We start from the raw sequence: 6,029 nt of genomic DNA, 5'->3' as shown, positions 1-6,029 counted from the left end.
TCGACCAATCGGGAACTATTTTTACGTTACGAAAATTAATGCGCCTATCATTTGACAATCTTTACGCAATGATCTCCCCTTAATTTTTCGGCGTCAATGTACATATGAAGAGAAGTAACCGCTTCGAGGAGTTTGGACTACTTTCGGCATTAATTTTGCAAATAAGAACATCAGGGTCTGAAATTTCGCTACCATAATTTGTTTGATCTAACGACCCAAACAAATAAAAACACTTATCCCGTTTTCAATAAATCTTTAAACTTTTTTTACAATTATCTCAAGTACTATAGCCATTCTTTGGTGCGCTACATGATTTTTTAATACTCTTACTATTTCTTATCATAAAATTTTACCTTCTAGTCGACGGATTTTCTGCAAAAAATGGTCCGAGTGGGAGCATTTAGCAGGTGCGTAATGACGTAGTACCCTACCACTGTACAGTATAAGAAACGAGTTAGTTACGAGGATATAACACTGGCTGGGGCGACATCAAGGGATATTTCTGCTAAAAAACTATCGAGGCCGATAGCCGAAACGATTTTTTTGCAGAAATATCCCGAGATGTCACCCCAGCCAGTGTTATTACCCCGTAACTAACGAGTTTCATATATTATAACTGTTTTATCGCAATTTCACAAATTTGTTTTGTAAAAGAAATCAGCAAAACAAAACAAAAAGAAAAAAATAGAAACCCCAGGTAAAATGAACCAATACTATCTAATGCTGTCGTAAGCTATATAAAACAAGATATGCAACCCTTGAAAATTCAAAGACGTCAAATGTAAGAGCTAATACCTTGTGGAGAAAATTATATTGATTCAAGATTTAAGGACTTTTTTCTCAAGTGGAAATAATTCATTCAGCGGAAGTACCTTTTGATTTAAGCAGTTGTGTATATGAGAATAAATATTATTCGGAATGTTCGTTACCGATATAGCAAATGACTTTTTGTCCTAAATGAATAAATAAAAAACTGCACTGCTTTATATCAATGCAGTTTTCGATGCTCATTGAAGTGTACAGAGTATAATGAGTTAGTAAGAACAAAGAAAAAGTTCGAAACCATGCGATAAGTATTGCACGTTTGCGCTGCCAATAGCATTCAGACGTAATGACATATTTATTCGTTTTCATAACTTCATGCAAGACTGACTTCACTGTTCAATGATTTTAGTCAACATAATTTAAATTCAAAAAGCAGGCTTATACAGGCTTACGAATTTAGCACGATTATTAAATAAACAGTCGATTTTTTTTTCTTGTCCGTTCTCCGTGGCATATTGTTGGGGATGAGCAATGAGCCATGTTTTACTTTCTGTCAATCTGCCAACTACAGTGTCAATGTGTTATGCATTGTGGTAAATAAGGATGAACAAATATGTCAAACTTGCTTTGCGTTAACCCTTGCCGTATTTTAACATTTTAACGCACGGCGGCAACCCTGTGCCGTAATCTTAAATTTCTAGACATACCATGATGTCAACCCTAAGCCGTGATTTTGTATTTCAAAAACTATAGGGACAAATATTCTATATAGAGACTGTATAAAATATTTATCCTTATATTTTTGTCAAATTACTTGTGTAAGTTAATTACACTATATATGAACACATCCAAATGTGTCGGACCCCTTTGGTCAGTGGTAGAGAAAAAAATATGAAAAGGCGAGGTTATGTGATATGTACTAAAGCAAAAATCAGATGGCCGAGTGTTTTGATGTTTTTTCTTGGAACATCATAGCCAAAAATGAAACGGGTTTCAAGTCGTCGCAATAAGTAATATGAACGTAACTGCCCGATCTATCATTATTTATCATATTCACCAGTTAAAAAGACCATATTTATATCCCATTCAGACAACTTAGGTCCCAGAATGATTGATTGCTTAGCACTTGTTGTACCGCGTAGAAGGACTGTGACTTATGGTGATCGTGCTTTTATGACGGCAGCCCCTAAACTCTGGAATGCCCTACCTAGAACACTTAAAAGCTGTGAAACTCTAACAGTGTTTAAGAGAGCACTTAAAACTCACTTATTTAAGAGGTTTTATTTGGACTGATTATTTTTTAGGTTCTTACCTGTATTTTATTATTTATGTGGGTCTTTTTAACTTTTTAAACTATATTTGATTTTTATATTTTGTAAATATACTGTATAATAAATATCTTGGATATTTGCAGGTTTAGTGACAATGATGTATGCAGTAAGAATGGTACCAGTATCCAAACCATGATACGTGGGGATGTTAATTTAAAATTCCACATATAGTCCGAAAGTTTTAATTACTTCTTCCGCACTGTGTATCGATTGGCGCTGTTTTTAGCTTACAATAGATATACAATGTAATTGAAATACTCATAAATGTGGAGTTTATGTACATATGTGTAATAACTATCCAGAATTTTACACCTCTTCAGTCTGGCTTCATGTATAGTATAATTATACTAAACTAGTACAAAATATTTATTACATATCATTGCATATATGCTTTGCTCTCCAAAATTGGAGTATAGATTTATTTGTCGGTGTCACGTGATATGTCTGTTTTACATGGACTTTGCCGTATAAAAACTTTTTTACAGTACGCTGTTGACTTGATGATTTTTCAAGTTAAACTCAACATTGGAAACCTCAAACCGTGTGATCTGAAGGTTAATTTATAACAATGTAAACAATAATGGGTGTTTCAAACACTTGATGAAAGTTTGATCTTATGGTAAAGTAAATATAAATTGGTAGAAGTGCGGGGATTATAAATTACTTGTCAGTGTTATTAATGTTTATTCAATTGACCATTAAGCCCCTAAAAGCTATTAATATTCCATTCCTCTCGATCTCATAAGCTTTCAAAATACGTTAACAAAGCAAACCTTTGGCGCGAAAAAATGCAGGCATGCTTTATGTACTATAAAGGTAGTACATATATATATATATGCTATTTATCAGCTACAGTTTCGTATCGTGATCGATTTTGATAGAATAAATTGCAATGACTTCATTCTTTTCTCTTTGTATTTGTACCGTAAGTGTATATGTCAACAGAAATACATGTGTATACATGTACTTGTTATCGCTATTTCAAAGACAAATACAAAATCAGGATACGGTTTGTTACAGGGTATAATCAAAAAAGGTTTGTGGGGAATTCACCAATGACATTTAGTTACATATAGGCCTGACTTGGCATCATACCAAGTAACAAAAAAATATTAATAAAAAAAAAAAAGTTGTGAAACAAGCGTGAAAATGCGAAATTTGTGTCAATTTACAACCCATATATTTCATGGACAAAAACAAAATATTCTTGAAACAGTTTTATACAGTTTGGCGTAGTTGGTTTTGCTTATCTATTTATAGCTATAGGTAGATGATATGCTATACAAAAATGTGAATAATAAACATGCATTTAAACACAACATAAGGGATACAATGTAGTACAAAAATGACCTTTAACCTAACTGATGAAACAACCAATAGAAATTTCAAAAGTTTGTTTATCTGAAGAATGGAATGGAACAGTAATACAAAGGTGACCTCTGACCTAACTGAAAAAACAACTAATGAGAAAGGTTGTTTTAGCCATAAATTAAGATTTTATTGTAAACAAAATGCTTCATGAAAAATTAATTGTCCGGTTGTCCCACAACCAGTAATTTTCAAACATTTCACTTTTGCACTATTTGATGTAAATCGACTATAATTTTGTTGTTGGTCGAATAAAAGTTATGTTAGGTTATGAGTACCTGGAGGTGTGAATAAAGATAGTAGTCAGCCTGGTCTGTAAACCTATGGGTGCACCGGGGGGGGGGGGGGGGGGGGGGGCTTTTGTTCAACTAAATTGTTATTTTTAGATGGGGAGGCTTTTGTTCGGTGGGGGGAGGGCTTTTGTCCTACACTCATTAATATATGTATTATTTAAAATACAATACGAAGTTAAGAAATGCTTCACATTTACAACAAAAAGTCAAAATCAAACTTAGCTGCGAACAGGTTTTATAGTACTGCTTGACCTGTTCGCACAAACGTCAAAATAAAAACGACGTATAAACTGATAGAACTTTATTGATGCCAGAACTAAATCAAACTTTGCCAGCCCCGAGGGGTCTTCTACATGTACGAATCTTGGTGTACACAGTAGTCCAACTATGGATGGATGGATGGATGATGGCAACGTCTCTAAAAGATCTATCGTTACGCTAGTACTACATATGTCCTTGGACATCGACATAATTGGGTAGTCCGAGCGCTTGCTTATACTCGTACTGTTAGATAATCATTTCCAAGTCATATTTGGAATGTCAGTCACTTATTGTGTGAAAATGTCCAAGCTGAATATCTCAACAGCATGGTCATCACTTGTGACTATTTACTCTCAGCAGAATAGCCAAGTCTAGCGCCAAATGAAAGAACAAATTGGAGAGCACATCTTCCTTCCGAGCACGAAACTTGGGAGGCAGAACTTTGCAATCGAACCTGAAATTCCAGCGCAGACAGAGGCTTGTTTGCGTAAGCATTCCATTTCCGTGAGCCAGCTTTTTGATTAACGTAACACTCTTCTGTATATGCAGGAAGCTGACCTTGAAAACCCACAGAAGTGCAATAGAAGAGCAAAAATTAGACCTAGGGTTAGATACGTGCTTTGCACGAAAAAACGGAAATAGAATACCAGTTATTGAAGTGTGTTTTTCGTCTCACTGTACTATTGACTGACACTGACTTTTAATTTCAACTAATTTCATTTATCACAAAAAAAATAAAAAAATATATTTATATTTACTTAATATATATTATATCAGTTTTTATTTTTTGTGAGAAATGGAGGTAATTGAATTGAAAGCATATACCAAACATTTAAACATGTTTCAAATGAAAAATGCTAAATTTTACATGGTTTTGAGCACAGCTGTGGAATTCTACTTCTTTTTATTGATGTTAATGAATGATGCAGCAAAATGCCGTCGGAATGCGCCTCAGTCGCCGAAACGACGATTTCCTGTGTTCCACATTGTTTGGCAAATGAACATATAGTAGGCTTTTCACCTTTCTATAACTATAATTTTGATAGTGGATTTTTTTTTTTAATATAATTTCATCGGTGGTTTTGTATTTGGTACCTTATAGTAAGCCTTAGAGTGTTGAATTATTTTTTTTCCAGGGTTGTAGTAGAGGTCCAGGGGCAGAAAGGGGTGGGGTGTCCAAACACTGATACTGCCACCTGTGGTTTTGAGAGGTAGGAGGATTCTAGAGTGGGTGAGGGGGGGGCCCGGGGGTAGTGACCAATCGACGCGCCGAACACCTATGATCTGTGCATGACATGACCATTGAGTTAATTATAACTGTATATCGTATCATAGTTTGGGGACCTTTCTGTTGAATAAATCGTATACATATACATGCACAGTGCGGGTATTAGTTAACCGCACTTTAGAGCATGCCCATTAATTGGCTCATTTTTGCTGGGGTTTACTTATTGTGACGGCAGAGAAAGGGAAAGCGACAGGAGTATCGTATTTAGATGTTCGTTCATTGGTAACTTTTTGTTTTTGCCGGGGTTTCATATTGTGACAACAGGGAACGTGTTTTTTTTATATTTGACTATGATGCAAAAGAGAAAGAACATCAAAATATTAAAATTCGGGGGGGGGGTTGGAATTCGGTTGGGGGGGGGGGGGCTACGCTCCATTGTACTTGACAGCCTAGCTCGTGTTTCGATGTTCTTCCTATTACTATGATAAACAAACAATTAGCCACAAAAATACGAACATGTAGATCTAGCAATTGTTTTAACTAGATATATATGTACATATGTACATTCATGAACGTGTGTAAGTAAATGATACATGTATAAGTAGCAAGTCCTACAATGCAAGAGTTGATTATTGTATTTAGTTAGTACGTTGTTTTTGAATAAAACCTTTTGCACAGCGGCACGAATAATTTGGTATCTGTAATAAAGATAGCTCGGTATGAATGCTTATAAACAAATATTCGCATCAAATGACGTCAAAATCCCCATGCAGATAGTGCGTC

This window comes from Ruditapes philippinarum, unplaced genomic scaffold (genome assembly GCF_026571515.1).
Source record: "Ruditapes philippinarum isolate M1 unplaced genomic scaffold, ASM2657151v2 ctg6281_1_1_1_1, whole genome shotgun sequence".
Taxonomy (NCBI): Eukaryota; Metazoa; Mollusca; class Bivalvia; order Venerida; family Veneridae; genus Ruditapes; species Ruditapes philippinarum.
This window is presented reverse-complemented; position numbering follows the sequence as displayed.